The following is a 19,238-nucleotide window of genomic DNA, read 5'->3' as shown; positions in this document are numbered from 1 at the left end:
ATAGCTGCCTTATATACAAGTTTAGAAAAAATGACAACTCCACCCCCTTTGTCGGGTTTCATTATTCTGATGTCTTTGTTATTCATCAGTTCATGCAAACATTGTCTTTCTTTTACACTTAGATTGTCCTCAGGGATATATGATTGATCTTTATTTCTAATGAATTTTTTATTAAACCAACAGATGTCTTTACATACCATCTTTTCATAATTATTAATAATAGGATTACTTATCGGTATATAACTACTTTTTTTCTTGAGTTCTCTATCAGCATATACTCTATTATCATCTACTTCATTAAATTGTATAGCAAGATTCAGTTTTCTGCAAAATAACTTAATTTGTTTGATGGTGTCCACCAAAAGGAACCTGGAATTAGGTATGAACTTCATACCCTTGGCTAATAGATTGTAAAACTCTTCTTTAATAATATAATCTGAGTAGTTGTATACATTAAAGCCATTAAAAGAGCTCATAATCTGCGTCAGCTGTAAAGAATTATTGAGTTCATCCCCTGATATGAATACTACATTAGTATTCTGGTTATCAGTACATAATTCATCCACATGTATAAAGGCCTCTTGAACAAAAGGTTCCCCTAATATTTCCTGTTCGTCTGATTGTAGTTGTAATAATTCTTTTTGAAATTGGGGTGAAACCTGCCTCCTTGAAAATTTTCCTTGTGCTCTTCTCTCATTTCTCTCTCACTAGCTCTCCTATCTATGTATACTTGCTTCCTCTCTTGTGGCCAAATGTAGGCTTTCTGAAGCTGATATGCTTCGACATCCCGATCTAATTTCCCATTCTTTCTATTATGAATACTATGTGCTTGTTTGTCCGCTAAGTGAAATTGTTTCTGATATAAATCCTTCCATGCCTGAAAATCACAGTGTTGCAAAATACTTTCATTAATAATTTCCACTTCATTAATTAATGTAGACAGTTTCTCGTCAGTGTGTTTCATTAACAATTTCATATATTGAAATCCAAAGTCATCAAAAAGGTTATTAAATTCATATTTGACATGTTCACTGTATGTCATACCCATAGGAAGTTTAAAAAATCTCAGTCCTTTCGGTACCACTTGAATATCAATGCATTTGGTCAAATAAGCATTATCCACTTTGACATTTTTAATATGTGACTGTTTTTTACCAAAATTAAAAATCATATCCTTGATACTATTCTGATGCACTTTCCCCATTTGAGAATGTGGCACCTGATATACATTGTCAAAATTACATTCCTCACTTAAAAACTGGTTAAAAACATCATTATTAGAGCATGTTATTTTACTATCTCTTGTACGTTTATATTCAGTGCCTTTATTAAAAAAACGTCCTTTTTCGGACTGAAGGTTTTGTTTTTAACAGTACCTTTGTCTAAACAATTGTCCTTCCTGCCAGCAGTAGAGTACGTTTTGAAAACTGGATAGGTCTTAGGTCTCGCCCCTTGAATATCAGAGTCCACACGATTGTGAAGCAAACTAAAATCAAAGGTAAAATCCTTGTCTGGTGACAAAACAAATTTGTCCTCCATTTGTATCATTTCCAATGACCCATGCCGAGTATCTGATGCACTTGATTCAGCACATCGTTGTCCGTTAGGTAAATCTGCCTCCAAACTGGTGTCGATTGTAAGAATAATTTCTTTTTTTGAACAACAATGCTTACCCGAAGAAGCTAAAGCTGACGGTAAGCACTCTGTAACTACAGTTGGTTTAGTAGCCTCCATGAGGCTATTAAACATCTCCGTTAATTTCCTTATCTCCGTGTGTAAGCCCGATACTTCTGCTCTAAGTAGTTTGAGTTCCTCGCTATTAGGAACTTCCTGCGTGTCCTCACCGTTCCCAGCCATATCAGGTACAGCAACTAAGAAAGTCAGCAAAAAAGAGAGCAACTCACACAAACGATAGCCCGACTGGTCTGGAACTAGGATCGCAACCCATTCGCTGCTGCATCAATGAGCTGCAACTGCCCATCTATCATGAAATAAATTATTCTGCTCATCTGTTAAATTGAAAGGGGTAGATGGACTCTCGATAGCCCGTAGACCTTGGGGCATAATGTTTAACTCTTGATACTTTTGTAAACTATGTAAATTATAAAATTCTGCTGTTTCTTTGAATATCATTTTTTTTATTTGGTTACATAATTTTTGCACTGCTGGTAAGGTTGACAGTTCTGTCCTTTTACCCACAGCCGCAAATAAATGGGAAGTTATTCATGTTCTGTCTTCCTCCCATTTCCTGAATACAATAAATGGTAAAATATTTCAAACGAAAGGAAACTGTACTTGTAGAAGTGTTGGTATAGTATATGCTATTAAATGATTGTTCAATAGTTTTTATATTGGAGAAACTAAGAGAAGTTTGGGGATAGAATAAAAGAGCATGTAAGGGTATCAGAAACAACAAGATAATAAGTGCCATAGCAGAGCACTTTAATAAGAGACATGGTGGAGATTTTAGTAATTTACAAGTTTCCATTTTGGAACAAATAAATTCTAGTTTTCTGAGTGAAGAAAGAATAAAATATTTACTCAGGAAAAAAGAATACATTTTTATATTAAAATACAATACATTACAACCAATAGGGTTGAATAAAGAATGTCACTGGAGAAGTTTTATTTAAAACTGTTATCTTAAAAAAATGTAAAGTTTTTATTTAATTAAGTGCATTTTTTAACAAGAGTATAGCTATTGATTAATTGATGTTTGTGTTTTCTATAAAAAAATGTGTTCTTTCAAGAAGAAATTACTCTGTAAAGGATATTTAAGCAGAGGAGCTAAGCGATTTGTTTTTTGCTGCTCGTTGTTTCTTACAAGAAAGATTGTTTTGCTGCTATTCATCTCTAATTGTATTTGGTAAGAGACAGTTTTTGCTGCTATCCAGTGCTTTTTACTTGGAATTGGATTGCTTCTATGTGCTTATAGAAGTATCTGCTGCTCAATAAACAGATTTGAGTTCCAGTATAAAGGAGGTATCAGTTTCTGGTCTTTGTGCTTCATTTTGACACTGAATCTGTCTGCCAGTATATTGGCAATATCTGTTGGTTTTGTGTAGGATGTATCATTGTGCAGTAGTTCAGAGCAAATCTGGGTATTGTCGTGAAGATTCTTTACATAACTATAGAAGGCCTTGTGGTTGTCTTTACTATCTGCTGCAATTCTGTTTTCATAGCTAGCTTTAGAGGATTTGATGAGTGATCTCAACTTTTTGTTAAAGCTGATAAGGGAGTTTTTCCAGCTTTGGGACTTCACCTCATTCCGCATCAGTTTCCTCCTTCTGTTGTAGAGTTTGTTTTTCACAGGGGACCACCAGATTGGCTTACTTTTTTTGGAGGAGAGCATCTTGGTTCTGTTAGATATGGTGAGATCCATTCATTTGTGTATGTGTTTGTACAGTGCATTGGTGTATGATTCGGCGGTTATGCAACTGATCTCCTTTTGCATGGGTGTCATGAAGTTAGGCACCTCTGTTTTTAGGAGCTAAAAGCTAGCTTTGGAGAAGTTTTTCATGGTGGTTACCTTTCTGGGGGGGTGGGGGGTGGGCTGGGAGGGATGTAGATTTCCAAGGTGATTAGTTTGTGGTCAGGTCTAACTAGGGTAGGTTGACTATTGGAGTAGAGCAATGGTCATCCATGTTAGTAATGACCAGGTCAAGTATTTTGCTACCTCTAATAGGTGGTAAGAATGAGCTGGTCTAGAGCATTGGAATTAATGAAGTCCAGGAAATGTTGGGCAAGTGTATTGGTGCATGAGTAGTTTTCCAGTTAATGGGGGGGGGGGGGGGGGGTAGTTGAAGTCGCCCAGTATGAGAGTGTTAGGTTGACCCTAATATTCTCCAGGGTGCTTAAGAACGTGTAATGTGTGTCTTGGGACATGGTTGGGGACATATAGCAGGCTGTGACCTGAATCATTGTCTTACCCAATGTTAGCTACACCTGAAGTATCTCAGATGCGTTATGTTAGGCTATTAGTCTGGAGGTGTGCCATCCTTTAGAAATATGGAAACACCACCGACTTTGGAGCTTCGGTCCAAATTCTGTGGCTGAAAGGTTTGGAAAGAGTTTTTTAGTAGTGCAGGGGTGCTTTCTGCTGCCTTGAACAAGATCTTTGTTAAGGTACAAATGTTGATGCTCTCCATTTTAAGGAGTGCTTCAAGCGAGTGGATTTTGAGATTTAGACTTGTAGCATTGAGCAGCATGACCCTCAGATTGCATTTGTTTGTAGCTGTTACAGTGGTAATTTGGTCTTTGGAACACCACCTAAAAAGGCACTATAGGGGTAGCAAGAGCCTTGGCCAGTATCTGGAAACCCAGGGGTTACAGATGCAGGCCATCTCTGGCAAAGCATCGAGGTCTGTCAGCCATGTCATCCCAGCCAGACAGAAACTGGATACCCTTAGAATAACACCAGAAACTTAGCCAATTGTTGAAATCAATCATTTTCTGCTTGTACTGTGGTATCATTCTGGGTCATAGTGGGATGCTGCTCAGGGCTAGGGTCATACCTGCTTGGGCTACATAATCCAACAGCTCCCCCATGTCTCTTTTCATGTAGTCCCGGAAGGTATGTGTCAGGTTATTCACTCCCACATGTACAATGACAGAGTCATATTTGTATCTGTTGTTGAGGGACCTGAGTGCATATGTTATGTCATGGATCCTGGTGCCTGACAGGCAGCTGACTGTTACTTTCTCCTTATTCAACCTAGTGAGTGGGACATCAGTGTGCCTCACTGTTGAGTCACCTATGACTAGTGTGTTGGGCATGCTGTTTTGCCTTAGGGGCTTTTGTTGAGTGGCATGGTGTTTAGGAGAGTCATGTGTCTCATGATTAGTGTAATGTTGTGGTGGTCGAGTGCATTTCTGACTTGGAGGTCTCTGCTGTTTGGGTAGACTTTTATTGAGAGCCTCTGTGAAGATGGGTGTGCGGTTTGTGTTTTTATCTGAAGGCAGTGCTGGTCTGTGTTCTGGAGGGCTATGTGTTCCATGTATTGTGGTGCAAGTGTTGACCTTCTCCTCTTGACCAGCTAGTCCAGTCTTGGCTGGAGAGTGTGTGACTTCCAATGTGGATATATAAGTGCATCTCTCACAAGTATGGGTGTTGGGAGGTAAAAGAAGAGGGTTGTCAGTGTACATGAGACAGTTGCTACATTGCCTCAAGATGCCCAAGTTCACCAGATTAATAATAGAAAGCACAAGGAACTGACCTTTAGACATGCCTGGAGGGGTGAGCATTAATAGCAAGTACTGGAGCTGTTTCCTTGTAGAACGTTTAGTCCTGGTAGCACTTTTGTGTGTTACAATAATTGCTACAAGAACTCTGGTAAAGTGTTAGACTAATAAGCTAGTAAAAGTGCAGGAGAAGAGAGAACTAGTAGATCTAAGGGAAAAATTGAAGACCAGACTTTGGAACCATTCAGAAACTTACAATCAGTCCTGGATACAGCAAATCTGTATCTGGACTAGACTAGTTACAAGAAAGGTGGGAAACAAGCACAAATGTGGGCTTTTAAACCAGAAAGTTGAAAGAGATGGAAAAACTGCCCAAAAGGCCAATAAACTACAATTTCTGGGCCAGAAACCACTCCTCTCGTGGTAGATAGGGTACCTAGTGCTTACCACTTCCACTGATAAGCTAGAATGCTTCCCTCCAACACAGAAAGGCTTGGGGGCTCAGTAGCTTACAAACAGTCCTGGATACAGAAAATCTGTATCTGGACTAGATGTTTTTGTATACTAGACCCTATATAGTTAGTTCTGCAGAATCTTTTTATAGGCTTAGATTATGTATATAACAATGTATGTACCCATAAACAGATAAATCTTATGAGGAACATCACAAATCTATGAGGAGCAAGGCAAAATCTAAGGCCATAATCATAGTGATATGCCTAAATCATATCAGTTGTTATGAGCACTTTTGAACACATTCTTAAGTACTAAAACTTTGCTTATATCATAATTGGTTAATTAATCAAGCAGACACGCTAGATAAAAGACAAATATTTAAAGAAACACCAACAAAAATTCATCAAGGTAAACCAATGTACAAGTAAATAAATAAAAAAGGTAAGGGCAATGCATTCTAAAACCTTTAAAAATACATTCTTGCTTTTGTTTGCAAAAAAATAGCATTCAACCAAAAAATGTATATAGTTGGAAACTAATCCGACAAAAAACAAAGTAAAATGTCCAGGTACCACAGTCATGAAATGAATAATCCACTTTATTGTGAAAATCACAGGAGCAACCACCATTAGCGCTTTCGTCTTAGCCACAAGACTTCATCAGATACTCCTTCCATGTGTTACTAATCTTTTTTATACAACACAATTAACATTAATTAAAATTTTAAAGAAACAGTATCAAAATATCACTTCATTTCATCATATATATATATATATATATATATATATATATATATATATATATATATATATATGTATATATAAAAAATAAAACATGAAATGTACCTTTATTTTAAAAAGTTGTTTTTGTATATGAATGTATGAATAGTAAATCATATCAAATAAAAAACTTTTCCTAAAATATTGTGGATATTAAATACTATTTTAAACATAACGACTATGATAATAAACCTCTGTATGCCTACTAAACTTCACACCAAAGATGCCTTCTGTGCTAGGACAGGTTTTACAGAGATGTATTCATTCAATCCAGGGGGTATGTTAGATTTCAACCTAAGTTGCCATTTCAGTTCTTTGTTAAACAACATATTCCTTAAATCACCACCCCCTGTGTAATTTCTAACTGTATCTATAATGCCAAATTTATATCCACTAAAGGACCCACATTGAATAGAATGTTTATACAAAACACTGGTCTCTTTCTTATTTTTGACATCATAGCAATGTTCATACATCCTGTACTTAAATGCCCTCTCCGTTTTACCCACATAGTATGCGGGGCATCCATTACATATGGCCAAATACACTAGCATCTTTGTGTTACAATTACCTTTACAAAATTTTACCATACTACCAAGCCCATTTTCCAACTGTACATGATTCTCCCTCAAAATATTAGAACATTGTTTACAACTACCACAGGGAACTGTAGCCTTTCCATCATAATTCCTTTGAGGTATATAAGATTCAAATGCTCTTTTAAAATTAGTACCTGTCCTAAAAGAAAAGGTTGGTGCCTGACCAATAATTTCAAACAGTTCCTTATTGGCTTTTAACATATTCCAGTTGTCCCTAATTATTTGCATGAAAGGTTCAGAGAAACCATTATACTCTATAACACATGCCCTTTCATATTTATTTCAGTGTGAAGACCTTTGTTCAGTATATCAATGGAAGTACCCCCTTTTTTAGGTTTACATACACATGGGGTAAGACATCCATTAATTATTTGGATACTACTATAATTCAAACCAAGAATGGGTTTAAGTCTAAAATATATAGGAAAACCACTTGGTGCAACAGTTATTTACATTTTTCTAGTAATCACCCCACATTTATGAAAAGAAGCTTAATGAAAGGACAAGCAGTACGCATAGCTCGTATGACGTCAGAATATGGAGATTTAAAATTTGAATTTAGGAAATTGAAATCTATGTTTGTAGAGAGGGGGATACCCAGACACCTTTGTTGATGGGGTATTGGGAGAAGTGTATAGGGGTTGGGGTCAAAAATACAGACCACTTTTAGGAAGGCCTTTGGTAGATAAGGAAAAGAATAACAATGTCAATAGACATTGTATGTTTAACACAAAAATGTTAACTGGAAATAAATATGAAAGGGCATGTGTTATAGAGTATAACGGTTTCTCTGAACCTTTCATGCAAATAATTAGGGACAACTGGAATATGTTAAAAGCCAATAAGGAACTGTTTGAAATTATTGGTCAAGCACCAACCTTTTCTTTTAGGACAGGTACTAATTTTAAAAGAGTATTTAATCTTATATGCCTCAAAGGAATTATGATGGAAAGGCTACAGTTCCCTGTGGTAGTTGTAAACAATGTTCTAATATTTTGAGGGAGAATCATGTACAGTTGGAAAATGGGCTTGGTAGTATGGTAAAATTTTGTAAAGGTAATTGTAACACAAAGATGCTAGTGTATTTGGCCATATGTAATGGATGCCCCGCATACTATGTGGGTAAAACGGAGAGGGCATTTAAGTACAGGATGTATGAACATTGCTATGATGTCAAAAATAAAAAAAGAGACCAGTGTTTTGTATAAACATTCTATTCAATGTGGGTCCTTTAGTGGATATAAATTTGGCATTATAGATACAGTTAGAAATTACACAGGGGGTGGTGATTTAAGGAATATGTTGCTTAACAAAGAACTGAAATGGCAACTTAGGTTGAAATCTAACATACCCCCTGGATTGAATGAATACATCTCTGTAAAACCTGTCCTAGCACAGAAGGCATCTTTGGTGTGAAGTTTAGTAGGCATACAGAGGTTTATTATCATAGTCGTTATGTTTAAAATAGTATTTAATATCCACAATATTTTAGGAAAAGTTTTTTATTTGATATAAAAAAATAGCGTTGCTTGTAAAATTTTAGTTAGATCCTATACACAGTTCTGGATAAAATCTAAGAGAAGTATGCTATAATTTATTAGCTTTCTGTTTCTAAACAGGAATTAAAGAAACTTGATCATTAATACCCAAGGGGGGTGTGATTGGCATCAAAGTTTAATTGACAGTAAACTTCCCTTAGCTCAAGTTTGTCCTGCCATGCCCCTCATCTGATATGTGGGGTAATTTTTTCCAGAATAGTAAATGAAAACTGATGAAAGTTAGTACAAACCAAAGAGTGGATATATAAAGCTTTGCTGTCATTATGTGCTGTGATATCATAATGGTGTTCATAGATTCGTTTCTTAAACTTTTTGTCTGCTTCCCAATGTAGAACGCTGAACACCCAGTACACAGAGTGAGGCAGAGCACTCCTTTAGTATTGCAACTACCTTTTGCAGGATAAACAGTACTGTTCAGGGATTGTTTTAAGTTATCACATCTAATTCAAGGATGTACTTGCACTGACTGAAAGTACCAATCTTTATGGTGCCATTTTGTAACCTAACACTATACTCTGGACAGCTTGATGTTTCAAGAATATTTTTATTGCTCTCATCCCGTTTAGAAATAAACACTGCTTCCATAACAGCAATATTTTTAATGTACGTATCACTTGTGAGGATAGACCAGTATTGATTAACAAATCTTTTTACACATTTGGAGCCTGTGTTATGTTGTACAGTCAAGGCTCTGGTGTATTTTGGCTTCAAGTCAGCCTGCTGATCTCTCAAACTTAAAGGAAAAGGTCAGGGGGACCATTAACAGCTTCTGTAGTCACAGTATAGGAGTTAATGTTGTTTAGTAATAACCTCATCCCCAGAAGTGATAACAATTTGGTTTCCTATCCCCCAAGGACTTCATCACTAACACTTTTTACAAGGGAACAGAGATAGTTCCTTTCAACATATTCTCAATTTTAGTCTTTTGTGACTAATGTAACTTGGTCTGAAATCATCCTAGCTAAATGGATACGTTTCCCACAGACAAGACTTTTCTTTTGGGAAAAAGGGTGGTGACTGTCAAAATGTAGATAGCTAGTCAAAAACAGGGGTTATGGTAAATATTGGAAGAAAAACCTCCACTTCCTTTCAAAATTGTAGTATCTAAAAAGTTCACTGAATTGTCACTAATAATAATGATATGGTTATGATAAATTACAACACTAGTAGCCAAATCAGCAGGTCCCATCCACAAATAAATATGTTATCTAAAAATCAAAGATAAAGTTTAATATGTTGGTAAAATTCAGAACTAAAAAACAAATTTAGTTTCCCCAAGATGCAAGAACCAAGCTGACAAAGATGGGGGGCACAGAAAGCCTCCTTCGCTACCCCCTTAATTTGAAAATATCACCTTCAAAGAATATATAGCTGTTACTCAAAACTATTTCCTTATAATCAATAATTAACCTTACATCCAGGGAAGACAGAAATTCAAAGTTCAGTAATGCATTGTGGAATAACTTCAGACCAAGATCTTGCAGATTACATGGGAATAGACTGATAACATCAGTTGTCAAGAACAATAAGCCTTTGTCCCAAAGGTTAGGTGTTAATCTCCCCCAAAAATCCCAAGAGTCCTTGAGCATGTGCGTGTTTAACTCTTGGATGGTTTTGAGCATTTGATCAATCACAATAGCAAACAAATATGTTTTTGAACCAGTTGCTGACACTATCGGTCTAAATGGTAGTTTAGTTATATTTTTGTGTACTTTTGGAATGCCAAAAATAGTTGACAAAATAGGATTGGGTTTTCTCAAAAAATTGTAAGTACCAGCATCAGTAAGGTTCTGTAAAAAATGTCTTCCGAGTACTGGTCAGTTTTATGATAGGCAATATGTAATTCATTGCAGGACATAGTCATGTATGTTTCACTGTCATGCAAGAAACTACTTGTTTCATCAATGCAGTCAAAATATTCAATCAGTACTACCCACTGAATCATTGTTGGGTTTCATGATCCTTAAACAATGATTCTCCTTCAATTCTCATAATAATCTCAGTTTGTGAACAGATAAGTTAGAACCATTTTTACTTACCTACTTATGTATATGATTTTAGTCCTTGTCACATAACTGATGAAGGCTTTATTACATTAGCCGAAAGTGATTTTAGTTAAAAGTCAGTCTTTTTATGTGTATGTTATGCTTTTTTTAATACCTACTTTTTAAATACCTGATTTGGGAATGTGGGTTGCAAATAGGTAGGATTTAGTTAACCTAATCAGTAGTACTTGCTGTTCTAAAATTAACTTTTTACATCCCGTTTATATTGTTTGCCTTGAACAGTCTGGTTTAAAATTAAACAATACATATCTTTTCCACACCTACTTCTAAGTGTATAAAAGCTGATATGTTTAACACTGTAAAATATTTCTGATTTTTTTGTTACTGAGGATCGCTTGCCTGTGATGAATAAAAGCTTGTTGCTTTGGAACACTGCCTGGTTTTCATTATTTTTGGGAATTATTGTGACTGAGCTCATCAACTACATTTTAGGACTAGTTTGTCTTTTTTATTTTTTAGAAATAAGACATTTTTAGCAGAGATCAGAACAATTTGCTTCACTCCAAAAAATACAGCTTTCACATTCAGAATTTTTTTGAAAACTGTGACAGCTGCTATGCTGCTTTTCAAAAAAAACAATGGCTTGTCACTGTGAAGGTTTTCAATGTTTAGTCTGGATTTTCAGCATTCCATCTTTACCATCCTCTCTGTTCATGAATGGTAGAGTAGAAGCTCATAGATGGGATTTAGAAAGCCAGTGAACAGCTGATCTCTAAGCCAACAGCACATTCTTTGCCTAATGTATTGCATAGCAGTAAGTGAGAGCTTTAAAAACGAGAGTTTTCTTTTGCATGGAACCCTAATGAATAATTAACATGCTAAGCATACTCTATTTCCACATGATGGCACAGTGAAGCTTTCCTTGTCTCCACAAACCATTTCTCCCAGCAATATGACATTGAACTGATGTCAAGTTGAGGTTAGCTGAGAGCTGGTTATGTCCCAATGTATTTTAATATAACAAAATGTGAGTATTAAAACTATAACCTGCAACTACATACGACAACTACAATAACATTACCTAGGGAATAAAATGCTTCAGCACACCAGATATTTTAGAACATGCCACTATGACACTAAGCTGCAGAGCTGCTTGCATGATAACTGCATGCTGATGGATGGTAATTATAGACTGCATAGATGCCTTTAAGTTATAAACATTGACATCATTTTGCAGCTTGTCATCTGTCATCTTCCCATATGCTTATCCACAATTGCCCCTTCATCTGATTGTAAGGTTGTCTGAATAGGGCCCTATCTATTTTTCCTAAGAAAATTGTATAAGGTATGTGGACCATTTCTTTTTGGGTTAAAAATTAATTTTTCTGAACCTGAAATGATGTGTCTTAATTCAGCTATTAATTCAGGCGGTATCTTTTAATGCTGGCTACAATTTAAATTTTGACATAGCATTACTGAAACCAGATAACATTGTGGGAGTGTTTTGATTTTTTTTTCTTCATATTTTTTAACCTGTTCTTGTCATTATCATACCTTACAAACTTAAGCAATATAACGTCATCTCTTCCACAGAAAATTTTTTTCATCAGCTGCAGACTCTCCCATTGCAACAGGATTGCACAATGACTGAACCATTGTTCATTTGTGGGCTCTCTTTATAGGTTCATAGGTAGGTACTAGGCTATTGGCCCAAGGGTCTAAGTAAGCCTAGCCAACAAGGTTCCCTGTCCTATGCCACCCAAGAAAGTTATTTTCCTGTGCCCCTGCCACAGAAGTGATCCCTGGGGTGAATTTCCTATCTCCCATCCAGTCATCAGGATTTCTCTTGAAGAGTACTAATAAGGAACTTTGCTTGACATAGATGGGTAGCTTGTTCCGGAGTATGGGAAGTCTCTGGGACAGGAATCTATCCCTCCAGCATGTCCTGTTTACTGTGGTGACAAGGTTTACATCCCTAGAGCGTGTAGCTCAGAGGGATTGGGATTTTTTTAGGTGTAGCATGTCCAGCAGCTCTGGGTTTGACATAGCTTTAAATGTTAGGCAGAGATCACCTTGCAGTAGGCCATATGCTACGAAGTAAAGATGGAGTTTTTTGAGATGGTCAGTGTAGGCCATCTGTTTGAGGCCTGTAATGCTCTTTGAGTGGTACTTCTGTGGCCTTTCCAGCTGCTGCAGATGTCTTGTGAGGTACATTCCAAAGCCTATAATGGGTCTAATAAGTGTTGAGTAGAGGGGAACAATGGCCTCTTTTTTCCTAGATGAGAACCCTTTTCTGATGAGGTGTGCTACATAGAAGGATTTCCTGACTACTGTGGCAATGTGATTATCAAAGGAGAGTACTGTCCACCTGGGTCCCCAGGTCTCATCACACATTCAGCGTTAAGTAGACTGCAACCTATGTGGTAGTTTATGGGTACAGAGTTTTTACCAAAGGGGATGACAATGCACTTTTTGGCATTGAGCTTGAGACCATGGCTCTGACACCAGGCATCTGTCTCAGTGAGGCCCTTCTGTAGGATGTCCACATCATTTGGGGACTTAATTATGGCTCCTAGTTTGCAGTCATCTTTGAACTTCATTAGCCAAAGGCCTTCTGTGTTAGCCTGTACTTCGGAGAAGTAGATACCAAACAGGAGAGGTCCCAGGACTGAACCCTGTGGTACTCCACTTGTCACTGGCTTGAAGTCAGATTTGGAGTCTGCAACTTTTACAGTGTGGGTTCTGTCAGTGAGCCAATTGGCAACCCATCTTGTGACATAGGGATTTATACCTACTTTAGTGCGTTTAGCTATAATTCCAGAATAAGGGATGGTGTTGAAAGCCTTGGAGAGGTCAAGATAGGCTGTGTGACCCACCTTACCCTCGTCTACAGCTTTGGTTACTGCCTCAAAGAAGTCGATCAGGTTCAGGAGGCATGATCTGCCTTTCATAAACCCGAACTGGGTGGGGACCAGAGTTTGGAGGTTACCAATGTCTTTGTTTATGAGTTCCATGATGATACGTTCCATGGCCTTACAGACCCGGCTCATCAGGCTAATAGGGCGATAGTTCCTGGGATCAGTGGTGGCTCCCCCTTTGTGGAGTGGGATAACTGTTGCTGTGGACCATTCAGTGGACACAAAGCCTGATGTGAGACTATGACTGAACATGGTGCTTAGGTGGGGAGCCAGTTCGTTCTGAAATTCATGTAAAACACAGACTGGGATGATGTCCGGTCCAATGAATGCTGTGTTATTGGCTTTAGAATGTGCAGCTTTTACCTGCGTAGTTGTGATTACAGGGACTCTGCATTCTTTCTCTATAGATATGGGTCCTTTAGGGGGTGACGGGGGGGGAAAAGTTAGCACTAAACCTATCTGCCAGGGCGCCGGCAATATCAGTTGTTTCTGTAATTTTCATGCCATTGTGCTGTAACTCAGAGCAGATCTGGGTGTTGCCATTGAGATTCTTGACATAGCTATAGAATGCTTTGTGGTTGTCCCTAGAATCAGTGATGATTTTGTTTTCGCAGCTAGCTTTGGAGGATCTTATAAGGGATCTCAGCTTCTTACTGAGGCTGACCAGGGAACTCCTCCACTTATGGGATTTTACTCTTTTGCAACAGTTTCTTCCTTCTGTTGTAGAGTTTGTTTATGGCAGGGGACCACCAGATTTGCATCCTTTTTTTGGAGGATAGCGTCTTGGTTCTGTTTGGGATAGCATGATCCATGCACTCATGTGAGTGCTTATAGAGTTCATCTGTATACGATTCAACAGTTGTAACTGTATTGTCCATCTGCATGGGTGTCATGAAGTTCGTCACTTCTGTCTTAAGAAGCATAAAGTTGGCTTTGGAGAAATTTTTTACCATGATTTCCTTAATGGGGGGTGGGGGCGGGATGTGGATATCTAGGGTGATTAGCTTATGGTCGGATCTGACCAACAAGGAGTTGACTTCAGATGTGGAACACCGGTCACTCATGTTGGTAATGACTACTAAGTTAATCCAGGGCATTGGAATTTATGAATTCCAAAAAGCGTTGAGCGAAGGAGTTGATATATGAGTAGTTTTCCCAGTTAATGGTGGGGTAGTTGAAATCGCCCATTATTAGGGTGTTTGGTTGAACCCTAATATTTTCCAGTATATCAAGAAAAGAGGAGTGGGAATCATGGGGCATGGTGGGGAATCTGTAGCAAGCTACAATTTGTATTCCAGTTTTTCCCAGAGTTAGTTGCACTTGGATAACCTCGAATGCATTATGCTGAGCAACTAGCCTGGAGGTGTTGATATCCTTAATGAATATGAACACACCTCAGCCTTTGGTGTTGGGTGCTCTCTGGAGCCTTGAACCAGGTCTTGCCTGTTCCTGTTATGGTGGTGAATTTGTCATTTGAACCTTGCCTAAAAAAGGCACTATAGGGACAGCAAGGGCCTTAGCCAGTATCCGGAATCCCAGGGGTGACAGGTGCAGGCCATCTCTGGCAAAGCATCATGGTCTGTCGACCATGTCGTCCCAGGCAGACAGATACTGGATCCCCTTAGAATGACACCAGAAGCTTAGCCAATTGTTGAAGTCAATCATTTTGTCCTTGTACTGCGGTATCGTTCTGGGCAATGGTAGGATGCTACTCAGGGCTAGAGTCATACCTGCCTGGGCTACAAGATCAGAGAGCTCTTCCATGTCTCTTTTCATGTAGTCCAGAGAGGTACATCTCAGGTCATTCACACCAACATGGAAAATGACAGAGTCATATTTGTACTTGTTGTGGAGTGACCTGAGTGAGTGGGTTATGTGGCGGATCTTGGCACCCGATAGGCAGCTGACAGTAACCTTCTCCTTGTTTAGCCTGGTGAGTGGGACATCAGTGTATATATGCCTGATCATGAATCACTTATGACTAGTGTGTTGGGTACATTGTTTTGCCTTATGGGCATGGCTGAGTGGCACACTAAGTCTGAGGGCTATGTGTCATTTGGGTTATGTTGAGGGGTGGAGGTTGCTTGTGTTTCTGCTTTGGATGTCTCTGTTGCTTGAGCAGATTATTATTGAGAGCCTCCATGAATGTTTTTGTGTTTCTGTGTGTGGATTTTGGTGGTGTAGGTTTAGTAGGACTATGTGATGAGTGCGTTGTGGTGCAAGTGTTTACTTTCTCCTCTTGACTATCAAGTTCAGTCTTGGTTGGAGAGAGCTTTACCTCCAGTTTGGCTAGATAAGTGCATCTCTCACAGGTTGTGGTGTTAGGTGGTAGGAGGAGAGTGTTGTCTGTGTACATCAGGCAATTGCTACATTGCCCCAAGATGCCCAGATTCATCAGATAGACAGGATAGAACACTGGGAGCTGACCCTTGGACATGCCTGAATAAAAAACTACTTTCCTCTAGACAAGTGAGGAAAGTGAGTATAAAAGCTGTTTTTCTCTAAGCAAGTGAGGAAAGTACAAAAACTGTTTTCCTCTAGGTAAAGAGGAAGGTTGAGTGCTGCAGTAATTTGTAGCTTATTTAGTGCTAACAACAAGTTCTAAACAAGTGCTGAGCACGAATAAGCAAATTCAAGTGCTAAAACTAAGAATCTGTACCTGGATCTTGTGGTAGATACACTGATAAATGCTTCCCTCCAACACAGAAAGGCTTGGGGGGCTCAGAAGCTTACAAGCAGTCCTGGATACAGCAAATCTGTTTCTGGACTAGACTAGTTACAGGAAATGTGGTAAACAAGTGCAAACTCCGGCTTTTAAACCAGAAGGTTGAAAGAGATGGAAAACCTGCCCAAACGGCCAATAAACTACAATTTCTGAGCCAGAAATCACTCTTGTGGTATCTAGGCTACCTATTGCTTTCCACTCCCACTGATAAGCTAAAAGGCTTCCCCTCCAACACAGAAAGGCTTGGGGGGCTCAGAAGCTTACATGCTGTATAACTGACAAGTGAATATTAAAATAATAGTGAAAATATATTCCTGAGTGGAAAAATTCTAAAAATGTCAGGTTATAGGTCTGAGGTCATATGGTATGATATGGTGTGGAAGATAATAAATAAATGATAGCCAATTTCAGATACCCAGGTATATGACATTTTCCCTTTTTTTAAACTTAGGTAAATCTCTTGTCAGAGATTCACTTACCTGATTGTACTGTAATCATCAGGCAAAATAACAGATGTATTTAATTTTATATTTTGAGGATTGCTCACCCCAGTATGTCAAAAAAGTTAGCCATTAGGAATTGAGGAGTTGGGCCAATCTGTTATTTGGGAGCTTAAACAACACATTTGTGAAGATGGTATACATAACACTTTATGGGAGCATAAAGTAGCTTCTCTGTCAGTAAAACTCCAAATAAACTGAACCACAAATCAAACAAGTATGGAAGGTGAAGACATAAGAACTTGTATACAGAATGTCAGTAATGATTCAGAGTTCTATTGAGAGCCATCTTACTCATTGCTGCACTGTTTATGATGGTTACAAAAAATGTTGAAGTCAGAAGCATAAGTACTACTTACCTCTTGAAGCCATCAGTTTTATCTGACGGTGTGTAAGAGAATCGTGCACAAAACAGTTCACGTGTAGCTGTTAACTATCAACAAAACTACAAGAAGAAAGGCTGACAGCTGGACTGTATATTTCATCTGTCTAGCCTTTCCTTCATTTCCCAGTTATAATATTGTACCTTGAAAGCTGTTAAATAGTTTCTAAAATGTGTGCATCTCACTTTTTCCAGTTGCCGATTTCTGTGCGTTACTTACTGGTTGTGGTTGAATGACTGCCTTGTGAACCACTTGCCAGTACATCTTTGCGAAAAACTATGAGCACGTTTTATTGTTCCCACAGCTAGAAGTTCCCTCATTATTAAAAGTAGCTGGGGAAGGGTTGACTGGACCACTAGAACCTCTTAGACTACAAGCAGCAATGGAATTTCCTGATGGGGCATGTGGCATTCTGTAATTTTAGGATGATCAAAGACTTGAATCCAGGCTTTGAAGTACTAGTGGATTTTCCTGATGACATTTCATAGACTTACAATGATCAAAGACACGAATCCCAGATCTGTAGAAAACATAATGACTGGCAAAGCTGACTGAAGTATGGCCCAGTGAAAAAAATATTACAGGGTACATGTTATCTTGTGGAAAAAAAAGCTTGCAAGGTTTAATTCAGGTTGACATCCAAAAATGTGTTTTTGAACTGAGAAGGGTACAAATCTAACTTTTCTAGACTGGTCAGTTTTCTAACTTGCTGAAAAGAGCCAGGATATTACTGACAGAGGGCTGCAGATCATAAGGAAGTGTACCTTTTTGATGCAAGTTGGGAACTTGTTAGGTTTTAAACAAAGCCAAACATTTGTGCTAGGCATTTTTAAAATTACACCAAAAGCAGAAATGTTACTTTCTTGTATGAAATGTGAGAGATTTACTTTAGAATTTCCCCATGGAATACATAGGTAGATATCTGCTTCAAAATAATTCAAGTTTCTTGAGGCAAAAGTGTAACAAAGAATATAAAGTCTGGGAGGGGTGGGGGGTGGATGGAGTAAGCAGGTTTTCAGTTGGTCTACACCATCCATGCCTATTTAGAACTAGGAAAAAAAATGGAATAACCCTTGTCCCTTTCATAATTTTTTGAACTCTGTGAATAGTATTTGTGGCCTATTAAGTAGGAAACTAAGGGAAAGATCATCTATAACTGGTGTGGAGGAGGTTAAAAGGACTGGACCTGGAATAAGCTTTGAATTAAACCATATTGCATACCCTGAAGGAACCACTCCTTCTCATTAAGTTGTCTGAAGTTATTTATTTTACTAATTTTCAGATAAAGATTACTTTCTTTTTTGTGAATGAGGATGTGGAAAAAATTTAGAAGGGGAAAACTAAACATTACTATTTTTAGGTACTGAGCTTCCTTTGAAAGGAATCTTGCGTTTGAAATTAGCAAAATTGGGAACTGAACTGGGAATTTTTAATTATATCCACTATTTAATAGGTTCATAGTTTTATAATTGTTTACTAGGCTAAAGACCACAAGAGCCTTTTTAAGCTTAGCTGTGCATCCTAAATATCTGGTACCCTTGATAAGTATAAGCAGGGGCTTGGGATATGAAACATTTACAGAGGCCTGGGAGGTGAACCATTTGAGATTTAGGTGCCAAACCAGGAATGAATTTCCTGTTCCCCATATAATTGTCCAGGTTTCACTTGAACTGGGTTAGGGAGGAACTCTGGTTCACATGCATAGGAAGCCTGTTCCCTAGAAGGTGTAGTCTCTGGGATACATACCTAGCTCACCAGCAGGTCCTATTTATATCACAGGCAAGGTTTAAGTCTTTAATTTAATTTAATGGGGTAATTCTGGTTCTGTTTGTTTTGTGGATATGCAGGAGGTCCATCAGAGTGGGGTCTGACAATGCCTTGTACTGCAGGCATTTACAGTTCTTTCTATCTGATCTGACCTTTTATAAAAGTCCAGGGTAATTGCTGCTTTCAGGAAGTGACGGAAGGAATATTCATGCATTTAACACGACAGTGTTTGTTTTAACAGCTATATCCTAATTTTATTTTCAGAATGTGAAAAGAAAAAGGAAATGGATATGTAGAGAGGAGAATGTTGGGATCTGTATTTATATCACCAGGAAAAGAGTGCAGATATAACCAGGCATGATGCT

The sequence above is a fragment of the Protopterus annectens genome, chromosome 9.part0 (assembly GCF_019279795.1).
Source record: "Protopterus annectens isolate FY-2018-M chromosome 9.part0, PAN1.0, whole genome shotgun sequence".
Classification (NCBI taxonomy): Eukaryota; Metazoa; Chordata; order Ceratodontiformes; family Protopteridae; genus Protopterus; species Protopterus annectens.
Note: the sequence above shows the minus strand (reverse complement) of the source record.